This window comes from Kogia breviceps, chromosome 15 (genome assembly GCF_026419965.1).
Source record: "Kogia breviceps isolate mKogBre1 chromosome 15, mKogBre1 haplotype 1, whole genome shotgun sequence".
NCBI lineage: Eukaryota > Metazoa > Chordata > Mammalia > Artiodactyla > Physeteridae > Kogia > Kogia breviceps.
Genome location: NC_081324.1, coordinates 22412599 through 22428268, shown reverse-complemented (window position 1 = coordinate 22428268; position 15670 = coordinate 22412599). Strand labels below are relative to the sequence as shown.

At 41.7% G+C, this 15670-nt stretch overlaps 1 protein-coding gene across 3 annotated transcripts in view; it reads left to right on the top strand.

Annotated features, from left to right (window-relative positions):
• The first annotated feature begins 205 nt into the window (after positions 1-205).
• ME2 (malic enzyme 2) overlaps positions 206-15670 on the top strand; it is a 58581-nt gene continuing 43116 nt past the window's right edge. The window contains exons 1-2 of one of the 3 annotated variants that reach the window (XM_067016122.1): positions 218-784; positions 1655-1747. The gene's annotated coding sequence lies outside the window, so the exon portion shown is untranslated. Of the gene's footprint in view, positions 785-1654; positions 1748-15670 lie in introns of all 3 variants that reach the window. The other 2 variants (XM_067016123.1, XM_059039798.2) reach the window with 2 other exon arrangements.

Below are 15670 nucleotides of genomic sequence, written 5' to 3'. Positions count from 1 at the left end.
TCGCATTTCCTGGGTCCTCCCTCTTCTGCTTCTTCATTCTCCTGGCGTGTATCCCGCTCTTAAATCTCTGCTATCCTCTCCCTGCCTCCACTGGCTGTCCAGAACCGACCCAAACTCCCAGCCTTCCTCTCTTCTCGGGTTCGGAGACTGGTACCCTTCGACACGCCCCACTCCACCCCATTCCCGGCCTCGCCCGCGCCTGCGCAGAGCATCTTCTAGCGCGAACGCGCAGCCATCACCCCCAGCCATACCGCCAGCCGTGGGAATGCGAAGCCTGCGGTAGCCAGCCCCAGGTCTTTTCGTGGGGCGGCGGTTATCGTCTTTATATCCGGACTCCTCCCACCCTGCACGACCCCTCTTCTCACTCCTTGGGGTCGGGCCCTTAAGGGCATGCACCTGGCCCCAAATGGTAACCTCTAGCCACCAGACAGAGGAAGGTCCTGCGAAGCTGGAACGCGGGTGCGCCGGTCGCGAAACCTCAAAGCGGAGCCCCGCCCCTCAAGCCTGGCTTCCTGCCTCCGTATTGGTCTGCGCGCCCGTCAGTCTCCCCCCATGGGGCCGCGCCGGCTGTACTGCCTGTTCCCTCTTCTCAGTACGCGGATTTACTGGCTGCCTCGGCTAGTATCCAGCCGAACCAGCCAGTCCGATCCTGACCTGGAGCCGGCTCCGGAAAGCCTCGAGAAGGGGAGGGCCGAACTCGGCCGGAGCTGAGCATCATCCGGGTGGGCTGCGGGGCCGCGGCCTCTCCGCCGGCAGCACCACCTGTCGCCTGGCTAGACGTCGGGTGAGGCTCCGTACGGCTCGCAGCCGCGGGCGGCCTGCCGCGGCGGGGCCCGGGCGGGAGTTCCGGGATGGGAGCGGGCTCCGGCCTCCTCACCCCGGCCCGGGGAGCCGAGCGCGGACCCGCCGCAGGCCTCCGCGCGTGCGGCCCTCAGGTCCCAGCTTGGCGGATGGGAGGGCGGGGTGAAGGGAAGGGGTTCGTCGAGTCCCTGCTGAGACTGTGGGGAACGGTGAGGTCTCGGCACACCCTGTTTGACCGTGGGCGGCTCTTCCTTGGCGCACGGTTTGGGGACGCGACTTCCCGGTAGAGACTCGCTCGTCCCAGGGTGCCCCCCCTTCCCGACCTGGAGTAAGGCCCTGCGGCTTCCTTAACAGGAGCATCTCTTATACCCTTTATTCCCGCGCTCCTTAAAGACCGATTTTGTCGCTCCAAATTCCTTTATCGAATAGTTCTCTTTTTCTGCAGGGATGAATTAATGGCAGGAGTTAGGAATTTTGTGTGTTGTGATTGTTCCTTGCTTTAAAGGAAGTTTGTTGCAGGCGAGAAAGTTCTAAGATTGGAACGGTTCTGTCCATTCATGTGAAATGACATCTGTGGACTAGGATTGGCAGGTGTTTCTTTGACGCTGGTGATAGCCATTTCTGCTTGTGTGGTGTTACATTGAGGTCTCGGATTTGACTTTCTTGGTTCCGAAGATAATTCTAGAAAATTTCCGTTTCCGTTTGGTGAGAAGAAGCTTAATCAAAATAACAGATCTCAACAGAAGTGCTGCCTTACAAAACGTGTTATCGCATATCTGTTTGATTTACCTTCTTAATGTTTGTGGCAGTCACTTCAAAACAAAACAGTTGATAACACTGTTATTTCTTTTAGTGTTGGAACTGATAACATGGAAGCACGTATTAATTGTTAATCAGGAGCCCAGCGCTGTTTTCTGCAAGAATTATCTCAAAATAATGCACTGAGGTTGGTACTCTTTATTATCTCCAGGTTACAAATGAAAATTAGAAAGGCTAAGTAACTTACCCAAGATCACAGGTTTTACGTGGCAAAGCCTGGATTCGAATTCAGGCAATCTAACTTAATAGCTCCAGCCTCCTCGTAAGCTTGTATGCTCCTTAAGCATTGTTCATGCTGTAAAGCGAAGTGTAGTGTTGGGCTCCTAAGTTTTGATCTTTAGTTGCCAAGCATTCTGGATATTAGAGAAGAAACAGTCATTTCCTTACAACCCCCCTCCATACACAGCTGTGTGTGTGCGCGTGTGTATACACATATATATACACACACTATAGTAGTTACGCAAATTATAGGTAAATATATATTGTGTAACTACTATAACTAGTTGAGTTGTTATGTTACACGGTTTGCAGAAATAAAGGAAAAATGTTTAGCGTTACCTTCTAATAGTGGACCTTTAAATAATCAACTGTGAGCAATGATTTATAATCTGTTATCTGATTCTTTTATGGTAGCTATAAAGACTTAATTAAAAGTTAGGCGTAGAGGCTAGAAATGCTGATATACCTTTACCATATGTTAAAAGGAAATGTTGGGCTATGCTTTTGTAGAAGTTTTGCATTCTCTTGAGAATTAAAACTTACTCTTGCTCAATAGTTACTCCTGAGAAAGAACCGCTTACAGGTTTCACTCTTAGAAGGTGTTTATGTATAATGTTTTTGTCTTTTAATAAATTTGTTATGAAAATGCATTAAAAATTCATAAAGAAAAAACCCATTTACCATTTGAGAATTTCTTTTGTGAATTAACTCTTACCATAATGCTGTTTGTGCATAAATTGTATTTAATTTCATATAAAAAAGTTGAGCTATTCTAAACTACATTTTATATTAAGTTAAACTAAAATTAATTATAATTTATATTGGTGAATTTCAGACCAACTTAACCATATTTTGAAACATAAATAACTATGGACACCAAGTGGGGGAAGCCGTAGGGGGGTGGGGATGGTGGTGTGATGAATTGGGCGATTGGGATTGACATGTATACACTGATGTGTATAAAATTGATGACTAATAAGAGCCTGCTATATAAAAAAATTAATAAAATAAAAATTTAAAAAACAGTTAAAAAACATAAATAACACTAAAATGTATAGTTGTTTACTGAGGATCAATATTAGAGAACAAAATGCATACTAAATATCAAAATTACTCCACATTTGATTTAATAAAACAGTAACCATTTTATTAAAAGTTAATTATTTTATTTGAAAGTCACCGTTTTGATTATACGGCTGCATATTGTACCTGCCTTGATCAATATGTACAAATTTCAAAAGTTATGAAACATATATTGATTATGTAGATATTGTTTAGAATGATATTTGATGTTTGCCTGGATCTGTATGTCATCCAGATTCTCATTCTTGACCTAGAGATTTAATTTGAAATAGTTTAAATAAATGTTAATCACGACTTTCCTCATAGCCTCTTTTTAAACAAAAAAATTTTTATTGAAGTATAGTTAATATACAAACCTCATAGCCTCTTTTTTTTTTAAGTTTTTTTTGGCTGTGTTGGGTCTTCATTGCTGTGTGCGGGCTTTCTCTAGTTGCGGCGAGTGGAGGCTGCTTTTTGTTGCGGTGCGCGGGCTTCTCATTGCGGTGGCTTCTCGTTGCGGAGCACGGTCTAGGCGCGTGGGCTTCAGTAGTTGTAGCACGCAGGCTCAGTACTTGTGGCTCGCGGGCTCAGTACTTGTGGCTCGCGGGCTCTAGAGCGCAGGCTCAGCAGTTGCGGCCCGCGGGCTTAGTTGCTCTGCGGCATGTGGGATCTTCCCAGACAAGGGCTCAAACCCGTGTCCCCTGCATTGGCAGGCAGATTCTTAACCACTGCACCACCAGGGAAGCCCCCTCATAGCTTCTTAATATGGATTTTACATTGGAGGATGTTGATGCAGAAACAGGCATTTAGAAAGCATCTTCTGACCTCTTCAGTTTATTACTACTAATAACAATAATGCGTAGATAAATAACATTTATAGAGCACTTAGAGGGCACTGTGATAATCATCTTACATGGTTTATCTAATTTTAATCTTAAAATGGCCTATTTAGTAGGTCCTGTTGTTTATCATCCCCATTCAAGTGATGTGAGATAACTACTGTCCAAGGAGATTGAGCCTTAACTCTGACTTACTCAAGATCATGGAGCTAGCAGTGTAGCAGGGGCAAAGCTAGGATTTAAGTCCAGTGGTATGATTCCAGAGCTTGCCTTTGACCACTCTGCCAGATTGTCTGGATATGGATTTTATTGAATAAACCAAGTGAAGTGGTCGAGCTCTTTATGATGATGATAAAAAAGCTCTAAGGGGTTGATGCTTTGTTTAAGTATTATCATTACTGCACACAACGGCAAAATAGAGTTTCCCTTCCCCTTCGCTACTTTATTGATAAGAAAAGTGAGACTTAAGTTAGGGGTTCCCAGACTGTTGGACTTCATGGGTAAGTTAAAAAAAGAAAAGTGTGTGTGTAGGGGGGCAATTGGGACCAGATGTAAGATCGCCAACTTTTAATTCTGTCAAGGTTATGGACCTTTTAAAAACTACTACAATCTACCATCCCCATCCTTTCAAAACAAACAAAAAAATTTTTACCACCAAAAAGGGAGGAAGATAATTACAACATGAAAACAAAGACAATAAATTTAGTATTGTGAAAAACTATACTGAAACCGTGCACCTCAGATTGGAACTTGAACCCAAGTGGCCGGGTCTCAAACCTGGCCAAAACCCAGATCAGGACTTGAACCCACGAGGCCAGGAGTCGAACCCAGGGAAAACCCACAGTCTTCCAACTGAGATCACACACCTGGTTTCAGGACTTAATGAAGCTCAGGTTCTTGATGTCTCATCACAGAAAGAATTCAGTGAGAGACAAAGTGATAGGTAAGAAGTGGATTTATTTAGAGAGAGACACACTCCGCAGAGAGAGTGTGGGCCGTAGAGAGAGTGTGGGCCATAGAGAGAGTGTGGGCCATCTCAGAAGGTGAGAAAGGCACCAGGGTATGGGGTTGTCAGTTTTTATAGTGGTGGGTAATTTCATAGGCTAATGAGTGGGAGGAGTATTCCAGCTGTTTCGGGAAGGGGCGGGGATTTCTAGGAATTGGGCCACCGCCCACTTTTTGATCCTTATGGTCAGCCTTGGAACTATGGTGGCACCTGTGGGTGTGTCATTTAGCTTGCTGATGTATCACAGTGAGCTTCTACTGAGGCTCAAGGTCTAGTGGAAGTCAGCTTGTCCACCATCTTGGACCCATTTGGTTCTATTCCGTTTATGTCATGTCCTCGGGCTACATCATTCTTTCAAAGGTTGTGCCCTGCCCGCTTCCCTCCTATTTCAATACTACGTTGTCCTAGTTTTTCTCATTTGGTTATAGACTAGTGAAAAACCTGTCTCAGACAGACACCAATTCAGAGACCATTTGGGAATGTTTGAGTAACATAACTGATTCCAAACTGGTAATTAGCTGTGTCCAGATTCAGACTGACTGCAGAGCTTGTGCTCACTGTACCTAGTCATGACCTCTCTCTAATTTTGGTCTCTATTACATTGAACTTCTGCTTTCTACCCCCAGCTAGGGGGCCAGGGAGAGTATTCTACAGCAGTCAGTGGCCTAGCAGTTTCAGTCCCAGTCCAGTTTATAAACACCACCCAGAGAGTAAATTCACTAACCCCCAGGGCAAGGCAGGATGAATGACACACAAGAGGGAGAAACCACAGGCATACCTCAATATCCAGGAAACTCAAGTAAGCAGCTTGAGTTTTCATATTTGTTCAAAATGGGAAGCCCCACCTTATCTTGTTTCCTGTTTTTACTTCACTCATTTTTACAGTTCTTCCATCCTGTCTGTATAACATGAGGAGTTAGGTGTGGATTTTCCCCATTTTGTCCTGTTGCCTCCAGTTGCTGTTAAGCCTGCTGTCTGTCTATGTCTGTCACTCTCCCTAGTCCTTGGTTCTATTTTTGGCAGAGATTGGTTTTTCTGCTTAAGTTGTTTTTTAACTTATGCCTACTTGTTTTAAAGACACTATTAAAATTACTTTTATATTTTATTTTACTCTGTCACTTAGTCATAAAGTAATAATTTGAGTGCTGTAACACTTTACTCTTTAAGTCTTTAATACTTTTCTGCATCTGTTCTCTCATTTGATCATTACAGTTACCTATAAGGTAGATTTAACAGGTAATCTTTATTTTACAGACTAAATTCAGTATTTGATAGAAGCAAAATTTTAGCCAGGAGCTGAAAACAGAAGATTTTATATGTCAGAATGCTGATCTTAAGTTAACTACTGAATGGAAAAATTGTTTCTTCCTACTCACAGACTCAACTCTTCCGACCACCAAATGTGTTTTTTCCCCACACCCAGGAGTTCTCCAGCTCTAGGCAGACACTGACGGGGTGGGCTACAATTTAATTCTAACCCTGTCTACCTGGAGGTAACTTCGGATCCCACAAGTTAGGGACGCAGCCCAGAAAGACTGCCCACACTTCAGATGCCAGTCTCGAGCCCCAGGTTTTACCAACCAGCTGTAAATCAGGGCTTCCCACAGCCCCTTCCTCGGGTTAGATCATTTGCTGTAATGGCTCACAGAACTCAGGGAGACACTTTACTTATATTTACCAGTGTCTTATAAAAGGATACAACTCAGGAACAGATGGAAAAGACACATAGGACTAGGGATTGGGGGTGGGGTCGGGGAGGGCACGGTTCTTCCTTGCCCTCTGCGCTTGCCACCCCCCAGCACCTAGATGTGTTCACCAACCTGAAAGCTCATCAATCTCCTTGTTCAAAAGTTTTTATGGATCTTAATCGCTATCGTTGCCACCCCCTTTCCCAGGGGAACTGGAGTGGTACTGAAAGTTCCCACTCTCTAATAATCACTTGGTCTTTCTGGTGACTGAGGAAGTCATCTCATTAGCATAAACTGAGGTCTGATCAAAGGGGCTGCTTATGAATAACAAAAGATACTCCTGTCACTCAAGAAATTCCAGCAGTTTTTAGGAACTGTACAAGAACTGGGGACCAAGACCAAATATATTTCTTATTACACCACACGTACTAATTGCAAAGTGTATTTTTCTCAGATAGTCTTTGATTTTAAATAAAATGAAAGGTATTCCATACTGTTTTAGATTTTCCTACCTCACCAATACGCTGCAATACTAATCCAGCCTTTTGGTACCAAAGTTTTAATTGTGATAAATAATGCTTTCCCTCCTGGAAGAACCACACAAACATGATCGGGGTTACACTTTCAATTTCTGTCTTTTCAAAATTTATTTTGAAATAATTTGAAAGACGTGGTTGTATGTATATATCATACTTCTTGGCCCCTTAATACTTCACTGTGTATTTTCAGAAAAGGAAACCTCTTACATATGGTTATCGAACTCAGAAAATTTAAAATTATACAAGACTGGGGCCTTCCCTGGTGGCGCAGTGGTTGAGAGTCCGCCTGCCAATGCGGGGGACGCGGGTTCGTGCCCCGGTCCGGGAGGATCCCGCGTGCCGCGGAGCGGCTGGGCCCGTGAGACGTGGCCGCTGAGCCTGTGCGTCCGGAGCCTGTGCTCCGCAACGGGAGAGGCCCCAACAGTGAGAGGCCCGCGTACCACAAAAAAAAAAAAAAAAAAAAAAAAATTATACAGGACTTTTATGTAAGTTACAGTATATCTCCCAATTTTGCCAGTTATCCCAGTAATATCCTTGATGGCATTTTGGGGGATCAGGTTTTGTGTTTAGTTGTCCTATCTGTTCAGTCTTCTTTAAATTGCAATGGTTCTTTAGTGTTTTTTATGGCATTTACATTTTTGAAGAAAACCAATCAGTTATCTTATGGTGTCTCTCGTGATTCTTTTTTATTATCATTATTGAAGTACATTTGACATGAAACATTGTGTAAATTTAAGGTGTACAACAGGTTAATTTGATACACTGTAATATTGCCATTGTACTGATAATTAGCACCTCTGCACATTATGTAATTATAATTTCTTTTTAGTGGTTGGAATAATTAAGTTCTAGTCTCTTTGCAAGTTAGATGATTATAATACAATATTGTTGTCTGTGTTCACTATGCGTTAGATCTCTAGGACTTATCTCTTAGGCCTCTTGTTGAAAGTTTGTACCTTTAAACAACATCTGTCCTATCCCTTTCCCAATTCCCGTCTCTCATGATTCTTGATGTGTTTATGATCATTTAGATTTCTTGTTTTGTGCCCATATTTAGGTACCACATTTATATGAAATATCCAGAATAGGTAAATACAAAAACACAGAAAGCAGATTGGTGGTTGCAGCCACCGGGGGAGTGGGGAAAACTGCTTAATGGGTATGGTATTTCCTTCTGGGATGATGAAAATGTTTCGGAACTAGATAGAGGTGGTTGTACAACATTATGGATTTTCAAAATGCCTCTGAATTGTTTATTTTAAAACAGCTAATTTTGTTATGTGAATTTCAGCTCCATAAAAGTTAACTTAAAATCCTAATGTTGATGATTTTGCTGCAGCCCCATATACAGCCCATGGATTTCTCAACAAATAGAAATTCCAGTTAAAAACTATTGCATGATAATTATAATGGTTTATGATGATTAATGAGCATTGCAAATTGATATTTAGTAGAATTGATATGCAGAAGAATCTATTATAGTCCCATCAGTAAATATTTAAGGTTTAATGTATTATGTAGTTTTCCATTTTGAAAAATTCTCATAATGTTTGTGATGGATGTGAAAGGACAAAAACATGTTTTCAAGACAATTTGCATGATTTTTAAATATTACATAACAGGTTTTCTGAAAACAAAAAAATTCTGGTACACTGAATTTAAATATTGAATATTACTAATACCTTAAAATTTGACGTCTAGATTAAGAATCTGGGTGGCTTCACTTCCTCTGAAAGTGTGTGCTCCAGGCTTTTCTATTATTTACATTTCCACCTTCAACCTAAATTTTCCCACACCTGTTTACATTGAAATCACTTCCATGAAAACACTTGCTGTTTACTAGGTGTTTCATACCTTGCCACACTTGTGTGGATTGGAAGAAAGGTAAATATTTGGCACACTGTAGTAGGTAATACATAAAGAGTAGCAATGATTATTATCCAAGGACTTAGACTGTTGTCAGGAAAAGTGAATAATTGCCTTCACCTTATGTATTCTTACTCTTTTATAATCCCTTACAACCTGTAGAAACATAAATGTATTTTTTCAAGCATCTTTATTAGAGTATAATTGCTTTACATTGTTGTGTTAGCTGCTGCTGTATAACAAAGTGAATCAGCTATATGTATACATATATCCCCATATCCCCCACCTCATGCGTCTCCCTCCCACCCTCCCTGTCCCACCCCTCTAGGTGGTCACAAAGCACCGAGCTGATCTCCCTGTGCTATGCGGCTGCTTCCCACTAGCTATCTATTTTACATTTGGTAGTGTACATATGTCCATGCCACTCTTTCACTTTGTCCCAACTTACCCTTTGCCCTCCCCGTGTCCTCAAGTCCATTCTCTACATCTGCGTCTTTATTCCTGTCCTGCCCCTAGGTTCTTCAGAACCTTTTCTTTTTTTTTTTAATTCCATATATATGTGTTAGCATACGGTATTTGTTTTTCTCTTTCTGACTTACTGCACTCTGTATGACAGATTCTAGGTCCATCCACCTTACTACAAATAACTCAATTTCGTTTCTTTTTGTGGCTGAGTAATATTCCATTATATATGCACCACATCTTTATCCATTGATCTGTCAGTGGACACTTAGGTTGCTTCCATGTCCTGGCTATTGTAAATAGTGCTGCAGTGAACATTGTAGTGCATGACTCTCTTTGAGTTATGGTTTTCTCAGGGTATATGCCCTGTAGTTAGATTGCTGGGTCATATGGTAGTTCTATTTTTAGTTTTTTAAGGAACCTCCATACTGTTCTCCATAGTGGCTATATCAATTTACATTCCCACCAACAGTGTAGGAGGGTTCCCTTTTCACCACACCCTCTGCAGCACTTATTGTAGATTTTTTGATGATGGCCATTCTGACTGGTGTGAGGTGATACCTCACTGTAGTTTTGATTTGCATGTCTCTAATGACTAGTGACGTTGACCATCCTTTCATGTGTTTGTTGGCCATCTGTATATCTTCTTTGGAGAAAGGTCTGTTTAGGTCTTCTGCCCATTTTTGGATTGGGTTGTTTGTTTTTTTGATATTGAGCTGCATGAACTGCTTGTATATTTTGGAGATTAATCCTTTGTCAGTTACTCTGTTTGCAAATATTTTCTCTCATTCTAAGGGTTGTCTTTTCATCTTGTTTATAGTGTCCTTTGCTGTGCAAAAGCTTTTAAGTTTCATTAGGTCCCATTTGCTTATTTTTGTTTTTATTTCCATTTCTCTAGGAGGTGGGTCAAAAAGGATCATGCTGTGATTTATGCCATAGAGTGTTCTGCCTATGTTTTCCTCTAAGAGTTTTATAGTGTCTGGCCTTACATTTAGGTCTTTAATCCATTTTGAGTTTATTTTTGTGTATGGTGTTAGAAATTGTTCTAATTTCATTCTTTTACATGTAGCTGTCCAGTTTTCCCAGCACCACTTATTGAAGAGGCTGTCTTTTCTCCATTGTATATTCTTGCCTCATTTATCAAAGATAAGTTGACCATATGTGCGTGGGTTTATTTCTGGGCTTTATGTCCTGTTCCATTGATCTATATTTCCATTTTTCTGCCAGTATTGTAGTTTTGTAGTGTAGTCTGAAGTCAGAGAACCTGATTCCTCCAGCTCCGTTTTTCTTTCTCAAGATTGCTTTGGCTATTCGGGGTCTTTTGTCTTCCACACAAATTGTGAAATTTTTTGTTCTAGTTCTGTGAAAAATGCCATTGGTAGTTTGATAGGGATTACATTGAATCTGTAGATTGCTTTGGGTAGTATAGTCATTTCACAGTATTGATTCTTCCAATGCAAGAACATGGTATATCTCTCCATCTGTTTGTATCGTCTTTAATTTCTTTCATCAGTGTCTTATAGTTTTCTGCATATAGGTCTTTTGTCTCCTTAGGTAGGTTTATTCCTAGGTATTTTATTCTTTTTGTTGCAATGGTAAATGAGAGTGTTTCCTTAATTCCTCTTTCAGATTTTTCATCATTAGTGTGTAGGAATGCAAGAGATTTCTGTGCATTAATTTTGTATCCTGCTACTTTACCAAATCAAATTCATTGATTAGCTCTAGTAGTTTTCTGGTAGCATCTTTAGGATTCTCTGTGTATAGTATCAGGTCATCTGCAAACAGTGACAGTTTTACTTCTTTTACAATTTGGGTCCCTTTTATTTCTTTTTCTTCTCTGATTGCTGTGGCTAAAAATTCCAAAACTATGTTGAATAATAGTGGTGAGAGTGGGCAACCTTGTCTTGTTCCTGATCTTAGTGGGAATGTTTTCAGTTTTTCACCGTTGAGAACAATGCTGGCTGTGGGTTTGTCATATATGGCCTTTATTATGTTGAGGTAAGTTCCCTCTATGCCTACTTTCTGGAGGGTTTTTATCATAAATGGGTGTTGAATTTTGTCAATAGCTTTTTCTGCATCTGTTGAGATGATCATATGGGTTTTATCCTTCAGTTTGTTAATATGGTGTATCACATTGATTGATTTGTGTATATTGAAGAATCCTTGCATTCCTGGGATAAACCTGACTTGATCACAGTGTATGATCCCTTTAATGTTCTGTTGGATTCTGTTTGCTAGTATTTTGTTGAGGATTTTTTCATCTATGTTCATCAGTGATGTTGTCCTGTAGTTTTCTTTTTTTGTGACATCTTTATCTGGTTTTGGTATCAGGGTGATGGTGGCCTCATAGAATGAATTTTGGAGTGTTCCTCCCTCTGCTATATTCTGAAAGAGTCTGAGAAGCATAGGTGTTAGCTCTTCTCTAAATGTTTAATAGAATTTGCCTGTGAAGCCATCTGCTCCTGAGCTTTTGTTTGTTGGAAGATTTTTAATCACAGTTTCAATTTCAGTGCTTGTGATTGGTCTGTTTATATTTTCTGTTTCTTCCTAGTTCAGTCTCGGAAGGTTGTGCCTTTCTAAGAATTTATCCACTTCTTCCAGGTTGTCCATTTTATTGTCACAGATTTGCTTGTAGTAATCTCTCATGATCCTTTGTATTTCTGCAGTGTCAGTTTTTACTTCTCCTTTTTCATTTCTAATTCTATTGATTTGAGTCTTCTCCCTTTTTTTCTTGATGCAACTGGCTAATGGTTTGACAATTTTGTTTATCTTCTTAAAGAACCAGATTTTAGCTTTATTGATCTTTGCTATTGATTTCCTTCGTTTCTTTTTCATTTATTTCTGACCTGATCTTTATGATTTCTTTCCTTCTGCTAACTTTAGGGTTTTTTGGTTCTTCTTTCTCTAATTGCTTTAGGTGTAAGGTTAGGTTGTTTATTTGAGATGTTTCTTGTGTCTTGAGGTAGTATTGTAATGCTATAAACTTCCCTCTTAGAACTGCTTTTGCTGCATCCCATAGGTTTTGGGTCATAGTGTTTTGACTGTCATTTGTTTCTAGGTATTTTTTGATTTCTTCAGTGATCTCTTGGTTATTTAGTAGTGTATTGTTTAGCCTCTTTTTTCATCCCCTCTCTTTCAGTCTGTATGTGTCCTTAGGTCTGACATGGGTCTCTTGTTGGCAGCGTATATACAGGTCTTGTTTTTGTATCCATTCAGCCAGTCTGTGTCTTTCGGTTGGAGCATTTAATCCATTTACATTTAAAGTAGTTATCAATATGTATATTACTGTTACCATTTTCTTAATTGTTTTGGGTTTGTTATTGTAGGTCTTTTCCTTCTCTTGTGTTTCCTGCCTAGAGAAGTTCCTTTAGCATTTGTTGTAAAGCTGGTTTGGTGGTGCTTAATTCTCTTAGCTTTCGCTTGTCTGTAAAGGTTTTAATTTCTCCATCGAATCTGAATGAGATCCTTGCTGGGTAGAGTAATCTTGGTTGTAGGTTTTTCCCTTTCATCGCTTTAAATATTGTCCTGCCACTCCCCTCTGGCTTGCAGAGTTTCTGCTGAAGGATCAGCTGTTAACCTTATGGGCATTCCCTTGTATGTTATTTGTTGCTTTTCCTTTGCTGCTTTTAATATTTTTCCTTTGTATTTAATTTTTGATAGTATGATTAATATGTGTCTTGGCATGTTTCTCCTTGGATTTGTCCTGTATGGGGCTCTCTGCGCTTCCTGGACTTGATTGACTATTTCCTTTCCCATATTAGGGAAGTTTGCAACTATAATCTCTTCAAATATTTTCTCAGTCCCTTTCTTTTTCTCTTCTTCTTCTGAGACTCCTATAATTCAAATGTTGGTGCGTTTAATGTTGTCCCAGGGGTCTCTGAGACTGTCCTCAATTATTTTCATTCTTTCTTTTTTTATTCTGCTCTGCAGTAGTTATTTCCACTATTTTATCTTCCAGGTCACTTATCCGTTCTTCTGCCTCAGTTATTCTGCTATTGATTCCTTCTAGGGACTTTTTAATTTCATTTATTATGTTGTTCATCATTGTTTGTTTGCTCTTTAGTTCTTCTAGGTTCTTCTAAACCTGTCTTGTATTTTCTCTCTTCTATTTCTAAGATTTTGGATCATCGTTACTATGATTACTCTGAGTACTTTTTCAGGTAGGCTGCCTATTTCCTCTTCATTTGTTTGGTCTGGTGGGTTTTTACCTTGTTCCTTCATCTGCTGTGTCTTTCTCTGTCTTCTCATTTTGTTTAACTTACTGTGTTTGGGGTCTCCTTTTCTCAGGCTGCAGGTTTGTAGTTCCCATTGTTTTTGGTGTCTGCCCCCAATGGGTAAGGTTGGTTCAGTGGGTTATGTAGGCTTCCTGGTGGAGGGGACTAATGCCTGTGTTCTGGTGAATGAGACTGGATTTTGTCTTTCTGGTGGGCAGGACCGCGTCTGGCGGTGTGTTTTGGGGTGTCTGTGAACTTTTTATGATTTTAGGCAGCCTCTCTGCTAATGAATGGGTGGGGTTGTGTTCCTGTCTTGCTAGCTGTTTGGCATAGGATGTCCAGCACTGTAGCTTGCTGGTTGTTGAGTGAAGCTGGGTCTTAGCGTTGAGATGGAGATCTCTGGGATAGCTTTTGCCGTTTGATATTACGTGGAGCGGGGAAGTCTCTGGTGGTACAGTGTCCTGAACTCGGCTCTCCCATGTCAGAGGCTCAGGCCTGACACCCTGCTGGAGCACCAAGACCCTGTTAGCCACTAGGCTCAGAAGAAAAGGGAGAAAAAAAAAGAAAGAAAGAATAAAATAAAATAACGTTATTAAAATAAAAGAATATTATTAAAAATAAAAAAATTAAAAAGTAATAAGAAAAAGAAAGAAAGAACAACCAAACCGAAAAACAAATCCACCAGTGGTAACAAGCGCTGAAAAATATACAAAAAAAAAGGACAGACAGAACCCTAGGACAGATGGTAAAAGCAAAGCTATACAGACAAAATCACACAAAGAAGCATACACATACACACTCACAAAACAAGAAAAAGGAAAATATTATTTTTTTTAAAAAAAAGGAAGAGAGCAATCAAATCCATAAACAAATCTACCAATGATAATAAGCTCTAAATACTAAACTAAGATAAACATAAAACCAGAAACAAATTAGATGCAGAAAGCAAACCCCAAGTCTACAGTTGCTCCCAAAGTCCACCGCCTCAATTTTGGGATGGTTTGTTGTCTATTCAGATCTTCCACAGATGCAGGGTACATCAGATGGTGGAGATTTAATCCGCTGCTCCTGAGGCTGCTGGGAGAAATTTCCCTTTCTCTTCTTTGTTCTCACATCTCCCGGTGTTCAGCTTTGGGTTTGGACCCGCCTCTGCATGTAGGTCGCCTGAGGGCATCTGTTCCCCGCCCAGACTGGGCGCGGTTAAGGGTGCAGCTGATTAGGGGGCTCTGGCTCACTCAGGCTGGGCGGAGGGAGGGGTACGGAATGCGGAATGAGGGGCGAGCCTGCAACAGCAGAGGCCAGAGTGACATTGCAACAGCCTGAGGCATGCTGTGTGTTCTCCCAGGGAAGATGTCCCTGGACCACAGGACCCTGGCTGTGGCGGGCTGCACAGGCTCCCAGGAGGGGAGGTGTGGGTAGTGACCTGTGCTTGCACACAGGCTTCTTGGTGGCTGCAGTAGCAGCCTTAGCATTTTATGCCTGTCTCTGATGTCTGTGCTGATAGCTGCGGCTCGTGCCCGTCTCTGGAGCTCGTTTAGGCAGTGCTCTGAATCCCCTCTCCTCATGCATCCCGAAACAATGGTCCCTTGCCTCTTAGGCAGTTCCAGACTTTTTCCTGGACTCCCCTCCCAGCTAGCTGTGGCTCACTAGCCCCCTTCAGGCTGCGATCAGGCCGCCAACCCCAGTCCTCTCCCTGGGATCCGACTGAAGCCTCAGCCTCAGCTCCCAGCCCCCGCCCGCCCCAGCGGGTGAGCAGACAAGCCTCTCGGGCTGGGGAGTGCTGGGTGGCACCACTCCTCCATGCAAGAATCTCTCCACTTTGCCCTCTGTACCCCTGTTGCTGCGCTCTCCTCCGTGGCTCCCAAGCTTCCCACCCACCCACTGCCCATCTCTGCCAGTGAAGGGGCTTCCTAGTGTGTAGAAACTTTTCCTCCTCCGCAGCTCCCTCCTGGAGATGCAGGTCCCGTCCCTATTCTTTTGTCTCTGTGTTTCATTTTTTCTTTTGCCCTACCCAGGTACGTGGGGAGTTTCTTGCCTTCGGGGAAGTCTGAGGTCTTCGGCCAGCGTTCAGTAGGTGTTCTGTAGGAGTTGTTCCACATGTAGATGTATTTCTGATGTATTTGTGGGGAGGAAGGTGATTTCCACGTCTTACTCC